The sequence below is a fragment of the Urocampus carinirostris genome, chromosome 14, assembly GCF_059441175.1.
Source record: "Urocampus carinirostris isolate Australia breed hairy pipefish chromosome 14, RoL_Ucar_1.0, whole genome shotgun sequence".
Taxonomy (NCBI): domain Eukaryota; kingdom Metazoa; phylum Chordata; class Actinopteri; order Syngnathiformes; family Syngnathidae; genus Urocampus; species Urocampus carinirostris.
Window position 1 is genome coordinate 17,367,693 of NC_142362.1, and position 22,729 is coordinate 17,390,421.

The following is a 22,729-nucleotide window of genomic DNA, read 5'->3' on the forward strand; positions in this document are numbered from 1 at the left end:
CAACTATTCATTAGTCAATGAAATTCTTCTTCAGACACTCATGTCTTGTCGTTGATGTACTTTTGCAGACAGACTTTCTTCGTCAAAGAATTGTTCTCGTCTCCTTGCTTTTAGTAAACTTTCTTCCCGTGATAGTAGTGCCAGAATGAGCTTTTTTGTGTGTCACCCCCTTTTTCTTGCAGGTCCCTGGTGAAGTGCTGTACTCCTGTGATATTTGAGAATTGCTTTCCGGGGCGATATAGGTATAATTCTCATGTTCCCCGCCGACCTGCCAAGTGCACTTGGAGGGTGCCAGCTGGAAGGCTTTCACGTGTGCTTGTGGAGAAAGGGGGGTTTAGATTGGGTTGGGGTGAGGTATTAAGAAGGGTAGAAAAGACCGCGCCAAGTATACTGTACACCGTCAAGTGTCTGTTAGACCTTAAATGTGTTACCCAAGTGCTTTCCACATCTCAACACTGCAGACGCTTAGTGTTAAGTCATGACGCGGGTCCATTACCTTTAAGTAGAAGTGCTTGTGTTTAGCCGGCCGTATTTACAGCGTGCAGGAGCTTGAAAGGAATCTACTTGAGGTGACCTAACTATTTATTGACGCTTTCCCAGTTTCCACTCGCTGGTAATAGACTGGAAAACTCAGATAATGCGTTTGATCGATCAAGGCGAACAAATTTCATTTGTCGGGATCAATAAGAGTTTTCAGTCGAGCGTGCGGCAAAGTAGCGTTTTCATTTGTAGGTTTTTGATTGAGGTTGTCTGAGAGGACGCAACCCAAGATTGGTCTCTTTTCGTCAATTTGGATTTAAAAGGAAAGTCAGCTGAAGGCTGCAGAAGAAAATAATAGGAATTCCATTTGTCTCCATTTGTACATTTGAGAAAACAGCACACCACCGAGATTACGGCATTCATCCATTCTGAGGTGGAGATCACAAAGTAAAATTGCCGTATAGCGGGGTCAAACCCCACCCGAACCCCCAGTATCCCAGAAAAAAAACATTGAATAAGCAAGATAGTATATTATAAGTACTACTTATGTGTAATATAATACTTTTTTTTCCTTTTAAGACACCCAAGGTCGCTGTTCACAGAAGATAGAACAATGATATGAATAAAAACAAAAATAAAAGCAAACAATATGTGCAAAAAGATTCAAACAAAGTACAGTAAAAAAGGGGGGACTATGTGAGGCAGTTTATGCTGCATTGGCAAGTCTGAATAGGTGCGTTTTGAGTCTGGATTGGAAGATATACATGCACATGATTAAAAAACAGTATAAATAAATATACATGTAAATTATTTTTTTATCTTTTCTGTGACTTGACTTGAGCTGGTACAGTGTAGTTAGTGGGTGGATGCAGAGGGGGGAAGAGACTGGGGTGACAAATTAAAAATAAAACTGACTTTAAACTTCCCATTCGTGAGGAAGATTTACTATCTCTTATCGCCTCTTGATTTTTAATTATAGTCTTGATTGTCGATTTGTTATGGCCAAAATACATAGTAAAGGTAGCGATTAGTGTGCCCTCTTCTTATGCATGATAGGTGCATGCTTCATTTCCATGGTTATCACGTTTTTGCTTCTACTTTAAGTATCTCTGCAAGCCTTGGACAAATAAATTCAGTACCAAAAAATACAGTACAGCATCACAGACACATATTCTTTACTTAACACATGAAATCCTGATCTAAATAAAGAAAAACAGAAACTTTGTGGGAGGTTGTTCATTTATTAGCATATCTGTATTTTCATGATGCAAACCAATAGCTCGCCAGCATTTCTTATGACAATAACCAATAGCTGTAGTGCTGCAATCAACGTTTATTTTAATAATGGATAATATGTCGATTATGTTTGCAATTAATCAATAAATCCTTTTTTAAAATACACAGTTTTAATGCCCTCCTCTATTCAAATATTAACATTTTGGACAGGTAGAAAAATAGGGCAAGAAATAACAGAACATTCTATGATAAAAACAAATTGAAAAAAGTATGGAAGATGTCCTTTTCCTACAATGTTAACCCAAGATCATATTCCATTTGGGAATATGTAAAACAAACGTGAAGGAAGTGCAATCCATTTCAGCTCATGTGTATCAAGATTTTTATCCGCCCAAAAATATCCAAATTGTAAAACCGTTTTTCAAAATGTGTTTTTTTTATTCAATCTTTGAATAAAATAAACATTCCCAATGTGCAAATTATTTACAATATCTCTACGAATCTTCTTCTTTTGTTGAGTTGAACTTGTGCTAATTATTTTTCTTTTTACTTTATTTATTTGATTAATTCATTTTCAGATTATTTTTTTTCCTGTGTATTTCTGAAGCACTTTCTGTTCCCTTGAAAATGGTTGACTTTGTAGTATTTTACTGTCTCAAGCCCATTCTGTCAGTAATGATGCAACGTTGAATAAAAAAAAATAAGATTCTGAAAAAAATGTGAGATACTTTTATAAAAGCATTCTTATAGTGCCCTTTGCTGGAACTAAGTGGCACTGCAACCCTACACCTTCGCACCAAAATTCAACGCACTTATTTGGATTGATTTCACGTGCTTAGTGGCTCATAAATCGCACAACACAATGAATCAATGAGGAAATTAGTTTCCAACGCTTTTAATAATCAATTTTATCGATTCGTTGTTGCAGCCCCTAAACATCAGACACGCATTTTAGAGACATAACTCCTCCTATGTACGAACACTGCAAAGTTTTAACTTAACAAGTTTTGGGCATGCAAAATAATTTGTTGAATTCATATAAAGGGGAAAATGCCATAAAGAATGACTGAAAAACACCTTACTCCTCACTGTACACTATAGCAGGGATGTGGTATCCCAAAAGTCTACTGCAATAGCAATTCCATTTGTCTTCATTTGTACTTTTGAGGATATGATTTTTTTTTTGCTATATTTCAGCACCACGATTTGTGATATAGCTTCACAGCGCTTGAAACACAATAGAAAAGCGATGCAGAACCACAGCAGGGGGGTGAGGAAATTACCTGACTCGCAGAAAAAAGAAAAAAAATCCACGTCTCAACCTTTTGCACTTTGGTCCATGTTTCAGCTTTTCATGATCATGCTCTGCAGAACGCCCTGCAGACATGCGAGCCGTTCCGGGGCCGGCCCGCCACCTTCTGCACACACAGACAAAAACAGCATGAGATGGGGAGTCCACATGGATAAACATTTACTGTGGTAGGTGTTGCTTCAGGCGAGTGCTGTTGGGTGGGGACGAGGTTGTGGGGGTTTACCGCGTATGCTAACATTCACATAGAGGTGGATTTACCTCCTTTTTATATCAGTGTGGAAGGCGAACATTGCTGTGCATGGAAGCTTCAGTCAACTCATTTTTGTTTAGATAAATGAACATGTGTGGCCAACAATGGATTAAAAATGTCTTAGATAGCTCTTTCGTTTTCAATTCAAGATCATTTTGATGCTGGAAGAGATAGTCACAAGAAACGACTAATCGATAATCAAATTGACTTTTTGTGACGTAATTAATTCATTGTCAAAATGATAATGAATAGATTACACACGGTTCAAATTCTAAAAGTTTCTTGACGGCGAATATTCAGCAATTTCTACTATACTCCATGAAAAAAAAGATTATCTCTGTGTTGAATGATCTTAATCTAACCTATCCTGTCCTTTCATTACATATCCCATCCAAGCTAACTCTAGCCTTAACCCTTCCTTAACCCCCACCTAACTTATCCTAACCTAGCCATAACCTGACCTTTCCCATCCTCTGCTATCTTATACTATTCTTTCTTAACACATCCCATCCGAAGCCAACCCAACCTAAAGCTAAACATAGCCCTAACAGTACCTGAACCTAACCTATCCTATCCCAACCTCACCTATCCTAACCTATGCTATCCTATACTATCGTTTCCTAACCTTGCCTAACCTATGCTATCCTATATTATCCTTCCCTAACCTAACCTATCCCATCCAAACCCAGAAGTCTTCATTTTTTTTGTTTTAATGAGAAGTTTGCTCCCCTCTGCATCCTCCAGCTACTACACTTGACCAGCTCAAGCCACGCCAAACCAAAGTTAAATAAAATGTCATTCTTCCTTTACATGTATATTTATTTATATTGTTATTTATGTTAATCACAAGCATGTATATTTTACATAAGTAGTACTTACTATATACTATGTTATCATTTTAATGTTTTCCTTCAGGTACCAATGGTTCAGAAGACATTTGCGAATTACCATAGATTTCTTTACCTCCCTATATGGCAATTTCATTTTGGATCCCGGGGGTTTATTGAATGGTAAAATATGTATTTTGAAATAGGTAAGAGTGAGTCAAAGTTGATAGTTTTAGAATATTCCCATGGGAAAAAAAATCTGTCCGAAAGCATTAATCAAAAATAAAGAAAAGGGGTGCGGAAGTGCAAAGATGGTCCCTCTCCATCTGACCCGGCAAAAGACCAGGAGGGCAACGCATTCCTTGGGCTGGTTGAAACTTGGCCCAGGTTATGCCGAGGCATGAGATGCATATTGTTTGTGTTCATTTGAATAAGTACAAATGTCAGATTTCCATGGCTCCGGGGCAGACTGCATGTTAGATGATCAACCCTTTTGGGCCCCTGGACGCGGGGTCATCAGTAGCGCTTCCAGGTCACTGTCACTCTACGCCGGTTTGAGGCCATAATTGACCTTTTGACAGAGCGCAAAGAGACAGCCTTTCTCTCAGGGCAGGAGTAATCACTTTAGATTTACCGGTGGCCTCGCAAACAGGCGTTAATTAAAATGTTTGTTTCCATTCATAAAAATAAATACGTTTTTTTTCCGAAATTTGAAGCCGATTTTTCAAGAAAATAAAAACAAAAGTGGGTCAGTGATCCAGGCAGTCGTATATTTTTATGTCTTTCAGTTAATATCTTTATTATCCGTGCACAAATGAGTCACTATTTCTTAGGGCATACAGTAAATGTGCCGTTGTCCTTGTGAGTGTGTGTGCATGCGGTGATGGTTGTGTGTTGCCGCAGATAAAGGTTGCGCACAGCCCCGTATCCCACAAGCCCTGAAGGGCCTCCAAGGCTCCTTTCGGGTGCAGGATCTCCAAAGAAGCGTGCCTTCACCCTTCACTGTGCTCGTTATTCCTCACAACATTGCACCTAGGGCCATGTCTCCCTTTCTCGTAGCCCTTAACATTAACTTTCATTCACACCATGCACTCTCTTAAAACTGAACATTTCCCATTCTTTTTTAACGCTCAGGTTGGTTCATGCTTGGTAGAGGTCTTGGGATAGTTTTCAATGGTTTCCTGTTTCGGTGTCCTCTTCATTATTATCAATTAAAACATCATTTCTGTGATTTATTTGCACACTGAAAAGAATACAACATGTCAGAAAAATGGTCTAAATTGAAGTAAATTTTTCCTTTTTAAAGTTCATTTTATTTTATCTTTAAAGTCAAATAGATATACACTGTCCCCCAAAATAGAAAAATAATGTGCTCCTTAGTTTAAGTGGAAATGTTCTAGTTTTGTTTTTCTGGCAAAATAATAATATGTACAGACGTGGCCCTACTTACGAACAAGATACGTTCCGGACGATCGTTCGTAAGTTGCTTCAGTGCTATATTTTGTACGAAATGTATGTTTAAGGTTTATTTAAGTTTTAAGTCTTGTATAAGTAACCTGTATGGTTTTGTACTCAAAAAATAAACATATAATAAAATAATATGCTCTATAAAGTTAAGTTTAACTTACTTTTAGAAGATGAGCTTCAAGAGGTAGGCGACTTACCCCTCCGAGATAGAAAGTAGCCGAAAAAAAGCGATCCAACCATTTTCTCAACCGCATCAAGCTTTCTTATTGCACTTTAATCTCAAATGAAACTGCTCGCTTCTTCTTCACACTTTACACCAACCATATTGAATCGATGCACGAGATATTAAACAATAAAAAAGTCAAATGTCTTGGCGCGCAGGACATACAGTATAGAATGTTTACACATGAACTAGGAAAAAAAAACTTTTGGTTTTCTAGTAAAATAAAAGTACACTCCGACAAAAAATACAATCTTACCCGATTAACAGGTTTATTTTCTCAGTTTATATAGCTTTTAATTTAGGATTTTTTTAAATTGTTTCTCCAGTAAAAAAAGCAAATAGTTACTAAAACATACAGACTTGTTTTAAGTGGAAATTGTCTAGTTTAGAGATATTTTTACTTATTCTATAGTTTTTTTTCAAGATTTAATCCATACGGGTGAGTTATATAGAACACTGCTTCCAGCTTGGTGAACAGGAGTTTATTTAGAAAAGAGCAAGGGGGAAAAAAAATCTGCCGCCGCAATGCCACGGGCAATGCCTTTGAGTCGGGGGTATTACATTATTAATTAAAATACAAGTCGTCTTGTTGCCCATGGGTGTACAATGTAACACACTTGATTGAATCAGCTAGTGGCAGCCTGCTGCACGCCTCTTTTGCGCTGGAGGGATAAGAAGAATCGGAAGGCGTGTTGCTCCACTAACGTGCATGCAGCAAGAGTCTGCAATGGTCATTGGAAGCTGGAATGTGAGCATGGATTTAATGTGCAGGGCAATTAAAGGGTTAATGAGAGGGTAATTTTGTATTGACTTTGTTAGAGATTTTTTTTCTTGCTGATACTGTTTTTGCCTTTTTTTAAAAATTGTGTTTTTTTTTGTTTTGCTTTTCTAATTGTCACGTTCAAAACAATATCCGGATGAAATAATAGATTTTTAGTTTCAATCAAACTCGCTTATTAAAGAAAAGCATGCACATTGAAACAAAGCAAAATTGCGTTTTTGGATTGCTATGAAACAATCCCACAGACTGAAGCGTAAACCTATTTCTTATATTGTTTCATAGATTTCTGATTGGAGGATAGAATAAAACATTGCACGTAAGCGCATTATGATTGGTTTTGGCAGGGATCACATATTTAAATGCAGTGTATAATGTTGGTCGCTAGATGGCGTGCGAGTATGATAAGTAATACATCACAGCAGTTTAATGTTTGCACATAGATTGGAGTCTTGGGGAAATTACCAGTGGTTGTAAAGAAAAAGTTCCTTTGGTCCTGGAAAGTTATGCTTGGGTTGTATGGGTTTGCCGAAAGGATTTCCGTGCGCCTGTTTGATAACAGATAGGGAGCCCACCAGTGGCCTCCAGAATGTAGAAGCAAATTTCCTTTGGCCCTGGAAGCCTACGCCCCTGGCGCTGGCTCCGGAAAACCACTTGAAAACGCAACTGCACAATTATTGAGTAAATATAAATGTATAATAGTAAAAGTATAGAATATAGTATAAAAGGCACACTTAGACCATCATTTCCCTTACACTAATATTGTGGCAATGCGTTCCAATGAATGAAACATAACCACTGTGGCCGTTATAATCTTTTAACCAAGAATGTTCAAATGTGAACAGTTCATTCACAAAAATAATACAAATTTGTAGAGAATCTTGCATATCTTAGGTGTATTCTTCAAATTTTAACATGTATAGATAAATTATACTTGGCTTTGCTCATTTGAAATATTTTACTCTAATACTGGTAGATTATTTTCCTAAAATAAGCAAAAAAAATTATACCATTGGCTCAATAAGAAAGTTGCCTATTATGAGGATGATTTTTGTTTTGTTTTATTCAAACCCTTTTTTTTTGATATTCAGAAAAAAAATTCTGCCACTGGGAATAGGATCTCTAATGCAGTATACACAAAAAGCCGCCACGCGTTAAGACCTCAACAAATTGTTCTGCAGGCCCAAAAACTTTCAGAATTCCAATTTTGCGGGTTTTGTGCGTAATGACTGCGATGTATGTCTTTAAGATGCCTGTCTGTTATTGGTTGACTTCCTATAAGAAGCTTGTCGGCTATTTAATGGTGCCAAGGCATCATAATGATGAGGATATGCTACTGGCTGAACTATATACCAAAATATCTATATCTTTTTAATCAATTCTGAATCTGTGCTTTGTAAAGGCTTTGCGAATTTGTGTAATACAATACTATGTCATTTGTACTGTATTTAATAGCTATGGGTCTCAAGACTTAGGCCCAATCCCATTTCTCTCACTCGGCCCCGAGAACCCTCCAGTGAGGTCCCTCGATAGAGGAGTGCCCTCATCGAGTCGAGTGCAAAGTGGAAAAGGTTTGGACAAGACTTGCAAGGTTCCACCCCTGTCCAGGAGATGGCGGTAATATTAATTGGCTGTAGACCTTAGTGACGTATAGGCCTACGTCACATGTAAACAACTCGAGTCTCAACCTGAGGCGTGTTCAGTAGTGTGTCAGTTGGAGATTTCGTGCAACGTTAAAAATGCCCGCTACAGCTGTGTTATTACCGATTGCCTGAAAGCTCATCATCTTTTCCGTGTCTCCAATCAACGGAGGAGAAATGTGCTATACTGAAGACAGCTTCGGCGCTATGTAGTGCTGATTCACCTTTACAAGGTACGTACACTCAGTAAAAAAATGACCCGTTCGGTCAAATACAGTAAGAGTAAACATACAATGCACGTTCACATAATACCCTATGTTTGTGTAGACATAAATGGCAATCTACTTATTAGTATCTTAATGCCATTTTATGACACATAGTAGGGGTCTTGAATGTGTGACATGACGAAAAGTAAACAAACACAAGAACAGTCCACCTGACCCTTAAGCTGACATAATATCGTCACCAAACTTCCCTGTACGACCCAAAAACCTTAGTTCATAAGGAATTTAATTCAAAAGAGTTGTCATTGGATATAAAAAAGGTGCTTGATTGCTGTTGTTTGGTCATGATTGTTTTCTGTTGTTGGTGTCAAGGGATTTGTTCAGACCAAAAAAGACAATCGACTTTGGCTTGGACAGATCTATTGACACTAACAAAGATATCATATAATGAAATTGTGAATATGCTTGATTGCAAATAGGATTTTCGAGAAGGGTTGTTCAAACCCTCACATTGTGTTTGCTGTTAATAACATCATATTGGAATATAATATTGTGAATGTGCTTGATTGCTGTTGTGATTGTCATGATTGTTTTTTTTTGTTATTAGTGTCAATAAATTTGTTCAAACCAAAAAAATTTCAACATTTTTTCATGATGCTTACATCACAGTTAAAGCGGTCTTTTTCTTTTCTATGCCCACATTTATGTCTAAAATGTTTGTTTTCTATTGTGTTCCAGAGTGGCTGTCCCATAAGCATGGACAGGTTGGACAGGAATGTTCCCATCCTGTGCTTATGGTTGAATGTGGAGTCAGAACTCATTCAGGACTTAAGGTTGAGCAAGAAGGTTATGTGGGCCCTGCAGGAGCTGCTAAAGAGGGAACAGGGCCATAGCTGGAGGTCCTGATCTACGTGTACTGGCTGGCCCACGCTCTGTCCTACCGTGTGGTGTCACGGGTCTTCAGGGTTCCCAGGTCCACCATACAAAGAATTGTCCACAGTTAATATGGAATAAATTGCCCAAAAGCCATATTTTAGGCTCTTTAAGTCAGACCCACATTTGCATTATGTGCTTTTCTGCATTACTATTCAATAAACATCTTCATTTTGAGTAACACCTTGGTGGTTTATTTCATAATGATGTGAGATACTGCGTGTGAACTATGTGACTGTTGGACAGAAAACAACTACAAATCACTCCAGCTTAAATAATACTTTACTTTCAGAAAAACAAACTCACATTGGGCCAAAATACATAATAGTAAATAAATAATGTGTCACAAATTTTAACAAAAATATACCAATACTTCCATGAAGCTGGAAAACACAAACTGGAACTTCATTGAGTTCTTAATAAAAAAAAATATTTTCCTTTTATAAAACAAAGGGAAACATTGCAGAGATGTCACTGTTCTGGAAATTTGTCCACGAGCTTCCCAAAAAGGACGGGAACCGCTCAGTTTTGGCCACAGTTTCTTCGAGACTTTTCCTCACTCCGGCAGACTCCACTTTCAAAAAGTCAAGGAGTGTATCGTGCTTCCTTTTTTTTCTGGGTGATTTGGGGTTTGGCGCCGGATTAGAAGGTGCCAACGACGTGCCCGGTGGTGTGGATGGCGTGGTAGCTGTGATGGTGACCAGCTCTTCCACGGGACGTTCTACAATGGCCTTTAGGTTGGGTGGAAAAAACAAGAATTACTTAATGCTGATGTATTGTACAAAAACAACTGTGTATACGATGCTCAACTAGTTGATGTGAGACATGAAATTGACATGTTATTCTTATGGCTGTATGAGCCTTCTATTGGCCAGCATCACATATGCTTTAGAATTGTCTCCACATTTGGACAACATTTTGAGAAGGTAATTCGTTCACTTAATATGTGTTTACAGAGAAGACAGTGAACTATGTGATAGTAGTTTGTTTCAACTGTATTTCCACGTGAAATTCGGAGACATTACTCGTAATGCATGATGAAAACTAATGCATTCTGATCTCACATGAAAGAATCATATTGTAAATAAAACACGACACCCGAAATTGTGTGCAGTAAACAAGCGCTTATGTCCAGAACGGTATTCTGACTATGCTCCTTTAGCGACTGGCCATGTACATGAAAAGCACGACTCGTTTAAGATAAAAACAGGGATGGGCTGAACCGTGATTTTCTGCACAGTTATCCTACTTTACAGTTTGTAGCGTGAAGGTTTTTTTTTTGCCAGCTCCCTTGGTAGATTAGTGCACTTCGTAAAGTAGCGATTTTGCAATGTTCGTGTTTTAACGCGAAAATACGATTTTCTATTGCATTTACGTCTAACTAAGATATCTCAATACATTTTATTGCAAATACATGCGTGGTTGTGGAAAACTACTTACATTTGTGTGGTTCCTTTTCGGGCATCTTTGTTGATATTGAGAATTCGCAAAGCCTTCTGGGTAGTCACTTCGCTGCCAAGTGAGGTCGAGAGCCCCCTCGGTCTTGAAGTGGTTACGACTTGGTTTGAGGGCACTTCTGCCTCGGTCTTGAGAGTATCGGGACACACCCCATTTTCACGTGAACGCGCAAACCGAGTGACTAGGGCACATAGCGAGTGAAAGTGCGAAGAATGGGACGCAGCCTTACAGTGATGCGAAAGGGAGAAGCAAAATCCTGACCATGAAAACGAAGCTTGTGATTATCAAGAAATCCTAAAAAGCTAATTGTATCATTACCCTCGCTAATGAATATGGCAGTAACCATTCGGCAATTGGGACAATTATTAAGAATAAGAAGGCGATCAAAGTCTTCAAAGCACATGACAATCTTCCCAAGTTTTCAAATCAGTTTTGATTTTAATCTGCCACTTCTTCCCCCCCTCTGCATCCATCCACTAACTCCACTGGACCAGTAAGAGTCACATCTTCCCTGCCATACGATAATATTATCTTGCTCCCCACCACAGAACAGCTTCATATCATATCCTGAGCGGTCTACTGCATATTGTTTAGTTTATGATATATTACATTCAAATAAAATATTATCCTTGAGTTGGCATGGAAAATCCTCATCTCAGTCCTTGTCTTGGCTGCTCACTTTTCTTCCACCATCTCGCTTGTAGTTTTTCACAATGTCGCCGAGACAAACTGCAGCAGTCCCTCTTCATCCTCATTAAGGTCTTGTTCACAGAAGTGTGAAAATGTAATCTTATAATAGCCACCCTGACAGAGAAAAAGTTAGTCGCAGTTCTTTTAGTGCCGAGGCGGGAGTGGTAATGGGATCTAATGAGGGTGGAAGGAGGGGGGTGGCCATTTAGAGACCCAGGTAAAAATAAGGAGGAAATCCCCCTTGTTTTCTCCCCTCCCCTCCTTTTTTGCTTCCTGGTGACCCCCAGTCGAGGTCTGTTAGATGTAGTCCGGGTCACAGGATTGGTTTGAAAGCTGAAAATATCAAAACCCGCCCTAGGCCTTTACGTTTGCTCCCCCATTTTCCAGGTAATCACAGTATGTACGTCAGTAGAGGCCTCGTCTTACCCACTCGTGTCATCATTCTGCCACCATAAGCAAATCAGTTATTATAATTCATAGAAGCTTAATTTCTTTAGTCCTCCGTGAGTGTCCTTACTTAGGTTTTTTTGTCATTAACCCCAATAAATCATGATGGCTCCTCCAGCGAAAAAATCTCATTCTTTTCAGCCAGCGTGGACAGATGACTGGGGCTTTGTGCAAAAAATTGACCGTACTTTTAGTGCATTATGCCTCGAGAGTGTTGTACTTTGCACATCAAGTGTTAATTGTCATTACGAGACAAAACATGAACATGAATTCAAGGATGAGTCTGACAAGGCGGAAACGTTAACATAGACCCTGAAAACCTTTGTCAGCGCTAAAAACACCACCACTGAAGCAAGTTATCACATTGCTCACTGCATAACAAAGCACAGAAAATCATTTATATCTCCAATCAAATCGGCTGTTATTTCTGTTGCACATATTTTCAAGTAACCTTCTGCCTTGCTGCTGCTATTTTCTGCAATAATAATAATATAATAATCACTTATTTTTGATTGTAGTTCATTGTTGATGAAGAGTGGTTGATTCTGGTTGATTTTTGTGGTAAAACGTTGAAGTAATGGATATTTACAGGCCTTTCCACATGTTGCTTACATTTATTTTTTAGTTCATTGATGGACAAGAATAGTGGAAGATGAATTGGTCAGTTATACGATTCAATGAATATACATGTTGTATATTCGGACTGGTGTTAAATTACAGCTCTCATTCATTCATTCATTCATTCATTCATTCATTATCTGCACCGCTTATCCTCAGTAGGATTACGGGGTTGCTCTTGTCCATTCCAGCTATCTTCGGGCAGTGGGCAGGGGACACACTGAACTGGTTGCCAGCCAGTCGCAGGGCACACAGAGACAGACAACTCACCCGCTCATTCACACCTAAGGACAATTCGGACCGGCCAATTAATCTGGACTGCATGTTTTTGGAATGTGGGGGGAAACCGGAGTGCCCAGAGGAAACCCACGCAAGCACAGGGAGAACATGCAAACTCCACACAGGAGGTTGGATCTAATGACCTCAGAACTGTGCTGCACACGCGCTAACCACTGCGCCGCTGTGCTGCCCCAATCTAAAGGGAATTTTTTAGCAGATGGCAAAGTCATCATAGGTTGCTAACATTGTCGCGGTATTCTACATAGCCTATCTTGCTGTAAGTAAATAGTGTACTTGTTGTATTTGTAAGGTTCATTATTGTTTAATAAGGAGAATTGCAACCATTAACACTGGGAGCAATTTACTTATGTTGACAGGTATGCGATTGAAGGACAGTTGATGACACGTAAGCACTTACTGTACACTTTTAATTTAAGTTGCTTTAACTTCAAATGAACGTACACACAAAAATGTTTACATCACAATTTTTGTTTTGCCTGTAGTAGTTTGCATGTGGAAACTGAACAAGCTCATACTGGCGGTGAGCAGTCAAGAGCGGTGACAGTGATAGTGGTAGCCCTTTAGGAATGTTTGTGAACTGGATTTTCTTTAGTACAGTGAGCAAGATTTTTGTTGCATATACAACTCTTATACTAAGGTGTTCGTGTAAAGAGATACCACTATATCAGCAAAATATGATGACATTTTGTTAATTAGATAAAATAACGTCGGAAGGATTGTGTCATTTCTTCGTTAGGCGACGGCCTTCATCCATTGTGGAGACAAAGAGTTTGCTGGTATAGCGACCCGATTGTGCGCGGGGCGCATCTGGCAAGGCGGGGGTTTGTGAAGTGTATCGAGAGGCACAGCCGAGTGAGTACGATAGTCTGCGCTCTATTGATAACTCGGCCTGTTTGAAAATCCTGGCACCACAATGCGACTCAAGCCCGGTGTGCTCCGCTGAGCAACAATACCGCTCACTGGCAGCATCGGTGTCGCAATGACAGACAACAATACCGACGCGCTTTGCTCATTGGCTCCTCCTTCCTGGCGCCTTTTGATAAGAGTAGTTGAAGTTTATTCCTGATCTAGCCGACTGAGTCGTTGGTTTTCAATTGACTGTGTGTGACAATTCACCACTAGAGGACGTTGTAGTTTAAAGTGGAGCTGAAGTATGTGTTCGAAGAAGACACATTCTGAAACCTACTTCTATATATTCCTGCGTGATTAAGGATACATTTCATCCAGTTTTAGCGTTAATCCCCACGAGCGATAACAATAGACCAAGAAAGTTGGACACACTCCGAGATGTTGAAAAGAGCAAGTAATGTAAATACCCATTTAAAATCTGCATGCTCAAATTTAGAAACAAAACTGAATTTTGTCTTTTTGTACAAGTCACCTTGGATTTTAAGCAGCAGGAACAAACAGCCATGAAAATAAAGTAATTTACATCCATATCTTACATCGTGAACCCGTCGCATACCTGCCGCTAACCACGTGGGGAATTTGCCCCCGCACACCTAACGCCGTTTTAAGATGCGTCATTTTCCTTCTGCCCCGACTTGTTCACGTCATGTGTTTTCGTATCATGTTAACATTCAAGATGGCAATTACCAACATGTGAGAGAAAACGCGAAAGAAGGCTGCGTCGCTTAAAATGTCCAAACAAAGGGTGGCCAACCCAGTCCTCGAGACCCACTCCTGCATGTTTTGGTGGCTTTTCTTCTACAAATTATATGATGCAAATTTTCAGCTTGTTAGCAAGCTGTGAGGAGGTCTCATAAGGATCCAGGTGATTTGAATCACCTGTATTGAAGCAGAGAAAACATGCAGGACATGCGACTCTCGAATACCGGCGTCCAGTACCTAGACGACAGCGCCAGGGCAATCATACTGAGAATAGTGCTAGATTGAACACATACCTGTAGTTTGTGTTGCTGTTATTACAGGTTTCCACGGTAATATACCAAATTTATTTGGCTTGATATCGTTTTTCTAGGATGAAAGGAAACTTCAGCGACCTGACATTGACGCCGATGATACGGAAAGAGCAGTTTTTTTTATAACTTCAACCGCTGTCCAATTTCTATCCATCTATCTATCTACCCTGGTCATATCCCTCGAGAGGGGTGACTGACAGCAAGACAAACACATAAATAAAAACAAAGAAAATAAAAAAAGGGAAAAAGTAGCAAAAAACCATGACCAACCCAAATGCCCAAACACCCAAACAAGTTAAGCATCTCGGCACCCAAGTTGGTCATGCTTCCGTCCCTTCAGATGAAAATGGGACACAAGACAGCAGCCATGTCACTCGGATCAGGGTGACACAACACACTCTTCTGTTTAACAGTAGGGCCCGACAGCTATCCAGTCATTCCTATCACCAACAAGAGTTATGGCTTCCACTATATTTAGACCTCTTTCCTGTAGTGCACTCATAACACCATCCATCCACATCAATCACGGCCTTCCTCTTGGTGTCCTTCCATTGACTTCTGCTCTTTTGATCCTCTTCATCATTCGCTCCTCATCCATCCTCTCCATGTGTCCAAACCAACCAAGTACTCTCTTATCCACAGGCTTGCTCAGTTCCACTACTCCTCCAGTTCTGTCTCTCACGATTTCATTTCTCAATCAATCCAATCTTGTCACTCCTAACCTACTTCTCAAACAGTTCATCTCAAAAACATTTAATTTCCTTCTCAAACCTTCAGGCTCCATGTCTCTGCACCATACAACACAGTCGGCAGAATCACTCTCATACAGTCCCCTCTTAACATCCATACTCATACTTTTGTTGCTCATCACTCTCCTCAGAGCACCCAAAACCTTACTTCCTTGATTCACTGTGCAATAACTCGCACTCCATACCACCAACTGCAGCCACATCACAACCCAAGTACCTAAAGCTTTCAACTTCTTCCAGCACCAGTCCATGCAACCTTATTTCTAAGGCTGTTCAATTTAGATGTATAAAACGGGTAAAATCATAAATTTTCAAAAAATATTTTATGCTATTTTGAAAGATATGAGTTTCATAATCCAGATAAATAGGAACAGTAAAAACACAGGGATTTGAGTTCAATATTTCTAATTTTAAATTAAAAAAATTAAGTTCATTTAACGCGCATTTAAATAAATATGTATTAAAACGCTTCTAAGTCTGGTCCAATTCTTTGTTTTCTGTTTATACAAATGCCTTTGTGAACATTAAACTTTAAAATATGATTTTAACTGTAAAATCAGTTGAATGACATCACATAAAGAAAAGCAAAGGAAACTTTAAACATGATTTTCTCAGGTTTTTCATCAGAAAAAGGTGTGTTTGAAATAACCATATCTTCACAATATTTCACTGTAACGGTATCACTTGAAAGCTTATTTCTTATATTTTCCATCCCTCCATCCATCCATTATCTGCACTGCTTATTCTCAGTAGGGTCGCGGGGGTGCTGGAGCCCATCCCACCTATCTTTCGGCATTGGGCAGGGGACACCCTGAACTTGTTGCCAGCCAGTCGCAAGGCACACAGGGACAGACAATTCGCTCTCTCATTCATACCTAGGGACAATTTGGATCGGCCAATTAACATGACATGCATTTTTTTGGAATGTGTGAGGAAACTGGAGTGCCTCGAGGAAACCCACACAAGCATGGGGAGAACATTCAAACTCCACACAGGAGGTCCGATCTCATCACCTGAGAACGCGCTAACCACTGCGCCGCTATGCTGCCCCTTGTATTTTCCATTGATACCAAAAACCCAAATTTGTTATCTGCCTTACTGTGACTCATTTTCATAGATCAGGTCACAGATTTACTATATATTTATTTAATGTCCTTCAAAGTCCATATTATCATGAGATACACCAATGATAAAATACTGTTATAATGAGATAGAATCGAATGCCTTTTTGTATGTCATCTTTATTACCTGTTGACTAGTGGTTAGAATATGCAATCTCACAGCTGCGTCCTAGGTTTGATTCCTGTTGCATCCAATGTTTAGCGATTGTGGTCAGCAATATTTTTCAACTTATCAAACATTACACAAATATGGTAATATACGGTACTTCGAGCTTCCATAGTGTGCTTTCATCAAATATATACACTCCTTTCTAAATTACAATGACATCTAGTGGCGAATTATTACACACTGCCCCTTTAAGTTTACTCTAGTGCATTAACCTAAGCCAGCAAGCAATGGTGTCAAGACATATTTACTACTGCCTTTATTTCTTTTTATTGTTTTTAAAAAAACTAAGGCACGCAATTTTTTTCTTTTTGTTCTTCACATATTTTCTTTATAGATTTTTTTCCCGCTTGCTGTTTCGGGAGTGGGTAGGCCAGTTGCTGGAAGCTACAGTGGAGCGTAAGCAGTCTTGATGTGGATGGCCCCTGGTCAGAGGCCAGGCCCTGGCTGTTAAAAGGCAACTCCTTTTGTGCGTCAGAGCCAGTACTGCCAGTCCTATTCCGCCCCTGTCGCTAGGGGTGGGGAGGCATTTACCCGCCCGCATGCATTCATTCATGGCGCTGGCATCGCTGGATGCAAGGGCTAAATGGCATTGTTACAACCTGCCTCTGAGAAGGCTTGACAGGCCCATATGCTAATTTTAATTAATAGAAAGGAGGGAGGTGCAAAAATAGGAAGGGGGTGGTTGTCCACCTTAGCTCGGCTGCAGAATCCTACCCGATATAATTGCGGCAAACTCAAATGAGCTCATTAGGAAATGTATTGAATTTACACATTATTTCCAGTAGTTAGGCTGAGTTATTTTCCCGAAGGAGTCAATTACATCCTCGTTTGGGACTCAGGTGAATGGCTTTCCGGTGACTTCTTCCGCTGCAAAGAATCATACTTGCTGAATAATTTGCCATACACGAGTATCTATTGACGTTCATTTGCGTGAGGAGCCGGCGACGGGGGCCGGATAACGAGCCCCTTTTGTTCGTTTATTCACTTCATTTGATTAACTCTTAACGCGAATCGTTCCGGCGTCCTTGGTGGGATCGAGTTGGGGTTTTGTTCCCCGCAGTCTTGTTTGCCTCTAAGAAGTACGTTTTACAGCGTGAGTGTGAGTTTAGATACCGCGAACAGAAAATCGAATTAGCGATGTGGAGATATCTTTACCTGGCCTGGCGGTTCTTTTTGCCGTTGTGTCTAGCAAAAAGTAAACTGCACTGGCATTAATGCAATCCATTATTCCCGTACGCATATTGCATTGCAGGTATCGGCAAAGCGCACATTTATTGGGCTCTTTACTGTATTCCTGCCTGAAATGTAATTGCATCGTGCGGCCGCGATCCATCATCTCCAATCCCATATTGGTGCAAGCGGGGACTGGCAGGAGGTACTTTGGTCTGTCGGTGTGTCGTTTGTAGGGCTGCAACTAACGATTAATGTCGTAGTGATTAATCGGTCGATTATTTTTTAGATTAATCGATGAATTGGATTTCTAATTTCCCTCCTATTTAATCCAATATTGAATTTTGGACAGCTCCACGATATCTATGGTATAAAACAATAAAAAAAATATAGTTTTTGTCAATTAACTTGATAATTAAAAAAAAGCATAGAAAGGTATGCTATACATCAGCAAATATGTTAGATACTTTTTTCCTACTACCTTATCCACAGATCATATTCAATTTGCGCTTATCATACAAAACAAAAGAAAAAATCGTACATTTCATTTGGTGTAATTTTTTTTATTCACACAAAAAATGCAAACGAACCCACTTTTTAAATGTTTTCGACATATTTGTTTTTGGGGGTTAGATTTTGGAAAATGATAAACATTGCCGATATCAAAATGATATATGCTCAAGAATTTGCCCCTTGAGTAGAGTTAAACATGTCATTATTATTATTTTTGTTTTTCTTTATCTCTTTTTTACTTTTTTCTGATTGTTTTTCTCTGTATTTTTGTCTGTTCCTTTAAAAATGGTTAACTTTGTTTCATGATGAAATAGTCAAACGCTACTGTCTCTGCGCGCTCCGCTGGACTAAAGCAGCACTACAATTCCCAGCGTCACAACGAAATGGTGTGCACTCTAATTTGCATTGATTTAACGTTCTTGGTGGCTCATAAATCACGTGATACAACAAATCGATGATTTAATTAGTTGCCAACGCTTTTAATCATCGATTTTAATTGATTTCGTCGATTCGTTGTTGCAGCACTAGTCGTTTGTAGGTGTGCCGTTCTGGGCCGCCTAAAATGAAATGCATGGAATTGGCTGCAATCCATCATGCCCATTTGACTATTGCTTAGAGCAGGGACTGGTAGAGGGTTTTTTAGTTTTTGATTCGGTCTGCTGAAATGTGCCATTGGGGGCTGCCTAAAATGAATGGCACTGTTTTGGCCGCAAACCAATATCTCTGTCCGACTACAGCTGAGATTGGGGCAAACCCGTGTCACGCGTGAGAGCTCTTTTTTTACCCATTTTTGCTACCTAAAATAGGGATCAGAATTTTCCGCGGATCCGCGGATTTCCGCTGTTTTTGAACCCCAAAGGTCATTCCCGTAAATCGTCTAAATTCGATGAGAAAATATTTTGGGGGGGTGAGGTATGATACGTGAGTGTTTCATCACCCCAAGTTAGCAGTTAGAGATCGCGAGAAAAATCGGCAAAAAGAAGCGCAGCGCATTAGATCTATAACACACAACAAATAGATCGACTCCTACCATTGGTCGATAGGTACGCTGATAACCAATCAGCGGAGCGTTTGTTCAGAGCATTGGCTTTCTCAAACATGGCGCTCCTTCCGGTCTTTTCAAACGGTGAAATGAGTGTTTGAAAAAGTAAATATGAAAATACTAAGAAAAGAAGACGAGGCTTTTGTCTCCGAGATTGATAAAGGAATCAAGAATAAATTTAAGTGGTCATGGCTGGAGAAGACTGTCACAGACTGACATGTATTTTCTTTAAGCATGTTCAGTTTGTGCATTCTATTTTCAAATTAATGATGAATGGTTATTAATGTATATATTTTCATATATATTGTTGATTAGTAGCTAAATACAAGGTCCATCTTCATCATCAAAACACAACAACAATGGTGATGGTTGTAACATTGTAATCCCCCAATTGTTTTAAACATCTTAAAACTGAAAAAAATACATAGTTTCTGTTTTGTTGGATTTAATTCATTCTAGTGCAATTTTCACATAGCAAATAAGATAAATGCCGTTGGCTTCGGGTGGGTTTGCCCCCCTGAGCCCCCCACCGGGCTCCGCCCTGGACCTGGCCGGGGCCTGCGGCCCCTGGACCCTGGCTATTTCAGCTGAAAATGAAAATCTCCATTCTGATCCCTGCTAAAATGAACTGCACTTGTGCAGCTGCAATGATGCCATGATCCCCATTCCCACATTGCTGCAAGCAGAGACTGATCAAAGTTCTGGCCTGTCTGAGATTAAATGCACGGTTGTGGCCGCGATACATTATCCACGGTCGACTATTCCGGAGTAAAGCCATTGTGGGCCGGTGAATGACTTTTGCTGACAGAAGGGGCCAAGAAAGTCATGCGTGGCGGCTCTTTAATTCTGTTCTTGCCGCTTAAAATGAACAGCACCTGAGCTACTTTGCAGATTTTTGCATATAGCAAGGGTTTTGGCCATAAACCGCAACAAAAAAGGAATCACGGAATTCATTTGACATTTTTTGAGATTCTTCTTGTTATATTGTTTCACCCCCAGCCTTCTTATTACCTTCTAGCAACAATACAGTCCATAAGACCTGGTGAAATACACTACAAAAATGTTTTCATGTTGAAACAATTTTGTTACAGCCATTTCATAATGCAGAGATATAAAAGTAACACAGAGAATATACATACATAAATAAATCACTGGTCATGTAGGTGTTTGTAGATTGTTACTGAATGTTGAAGGCTAAAGCAAAGTAGTGTAAGCGTGATTTAAATACAGTTCCACTTCTTGTTCTGAAAAGGTAGGGGTTGTCTTACTGACATACTTTTCTGCTTGACATGCAATATGGCACGCCGCCCGACTAATGACATTTCGCTGCCCGTCTCAATTCCTTCCCATGGATGCCCCGACTGGACTCTTAATATTTTTTCCTACATTTCTCCTATCAGGCCTGTCTTCGCCTGAAAGAGTCGCCAAAAGGGAGGTGGGAAGGTGCCCGGCATGGCGCCGACCCTCCGAGCTTCATCCCAAACACGTTCCCTGCACTCAGCTGTAAATACCACCAACAGCTGGTGGCGCACAAGGTACTGGTGCTTAACAAATGACTGGCCTTCTTCAGGCATAAAGCATTTTGCTTCTTTGCCAAGCAAGTGCCCGGAAAGGGGAACTTGTTCAAGCAACAAATAAACAAATACCACCATCTAACTCTGAAAATACTAATAAGCCAAAATGTGGTCAAAATCGGGCAGATCCATTACTAGGATCAATGTAATCCAACTTTCTGGGTTGTTTTGTACAAACCGACCCAAACTTTTGAGTTTTTCTGGACAAAATCAAGCAGTTTTAGCGTTGTTTGTTATTATAATTTGTTTTTTGATGGTAGACCAATAAGTACAGATTAAATTGATGATAATAATACTTTTTCATCCATAGTCCCCATTTTTTAATGAATGCAATGGTCTGTTCCAAGAGATAGGATGGACAAAGTCACCTTCGACCCCCTGTGCTCCACAGCATCACATGTAACACAAGACATTCAGTGTGGCCTAGATCGTATTTAGGATAGTTGATTTGATGCATTTAAAAAGGTGTTGAGCCAATGCACCATATTTTTATAAAATTTCAAGGCACCTTTTTAAAATTATTGAAATTTATGAACATCTCTAAGAAATGGTATACAGACGCTGCCCTACTTATGAGCGAGGTTCCGGACGATCGTTCGTAAGAGGAATTTGTTCGTAAGTTGCTTCAGTGTTATATTTTGTATGGAATGTATGTTTTAGGCTTGTATAAGTAACCTGTATTGTTTTGTGCTAAAAAAAATACATTTCATAAAATAATATGCTCTACAAAGATAAATAAAGTTAAGTGTAACTTACTTTTGGGAGATGCGGTTCAAGAGGTCCTCCTCTGTGGTAAAAAGTGGCAGAAAAAAGTGTTCTGACCATTTTCTCAACCGCATCAAGCTTTCTTATTTCACTTTCGTTTCAAAAGAAACAGTTCGGCTCATCTTTACACTTTACACCGCCCATATTGAATGGATGCACGCTATATTAAATAGTAAAATGTCAAAGTTCTTAGCGTGCTGGAGATACAGTATAGAATTTATACAAGAACTAGGAAGAGGAAGTGGATTTCTTTTTCGGGGTGGATGCTGGGTGACCTACCACAGCGCCACCACATGCCGGTAGCAGCCAAAATAAGTACTACAGTAATGTCCTCTAGGTGCACACGATCCAAAATCTAACTTACAGCAATGTCTGAATATTTTTCGACATCCCGAAAAAAACGTTTGTATCTACCGCATTTTGTAAGTCGAATGGTCGTAAGTAGGGGAGCGTCTGTATTCAAATGTATGAACACATTTTAAAATTTTTCAATTAGTTTATTTTAAACTTATATTTTACATTACATAAATTGTTAATACAGTGTATATACATATGTAGAATAGTGTATGTGGTGTCACATTTTAATAAATACTAACAAAATATATTTTCACCGGTTCTGGTAGAAGAAGAAAATTGTAAACAATTATATTATTTACAAGTCAAATATTGGTTAAAAAACAGTTATCTTAAAGCTACTTGCCTAAAAGAATAACCCCAAACACACACATACATCCTCTTCTTCTCCTCTTTATACCTCAGTTCCAACACAATCCATTTTCCGGTGTAAATCACTTGTCAGTCTATTGCAAATGGATGTGAGG

The 22,729-nt window shown here is 39.4% G+C and overlaps 2 long non-coding RNA genes across 2 annotated transcripts in view; one reads left to right on the forward strand and one right to left on the reverse strand.

Moving 5' to 3' along the window:
- The window catches only part of LOC148352824 (uncharacterized), a 38,248-nt gene extending 17,023 nt beyond the window's left edge, over positions 1 to 21,225 (forward strand). Inside the window, exons 2-4 of the long non-coding RNA XR_015852775.1 lie at positions 2,914 to 2,986; positions 3,065 to 3,195; positions 20,970 to 21,225. This is a non-coding gene — a long non-coding RNA (uncharacterized LOC148352824). The remainder of the gene's footprint in view (positions 1 to 2,913; positions 2,987 to 3,064; positions 3,196 to 20,969) is intronic.
- Positions 9,635 to 11,046, reverse strand: LOC148352825 (uncharacterized). Its single transcript, XR_015852687.1, has 2 exons — positions 10,811 to 11,046; positions 9,635 to 10,101 (listed from the first exon to the last, which is right to left on the reverse strand). It is a non-coding gene; the product is annotated as an uncharacterized LOC148352825 (long non-coding RNA).
- Positions 21,226 to 22,729: the final 1,504 nt, after the last annotated feature.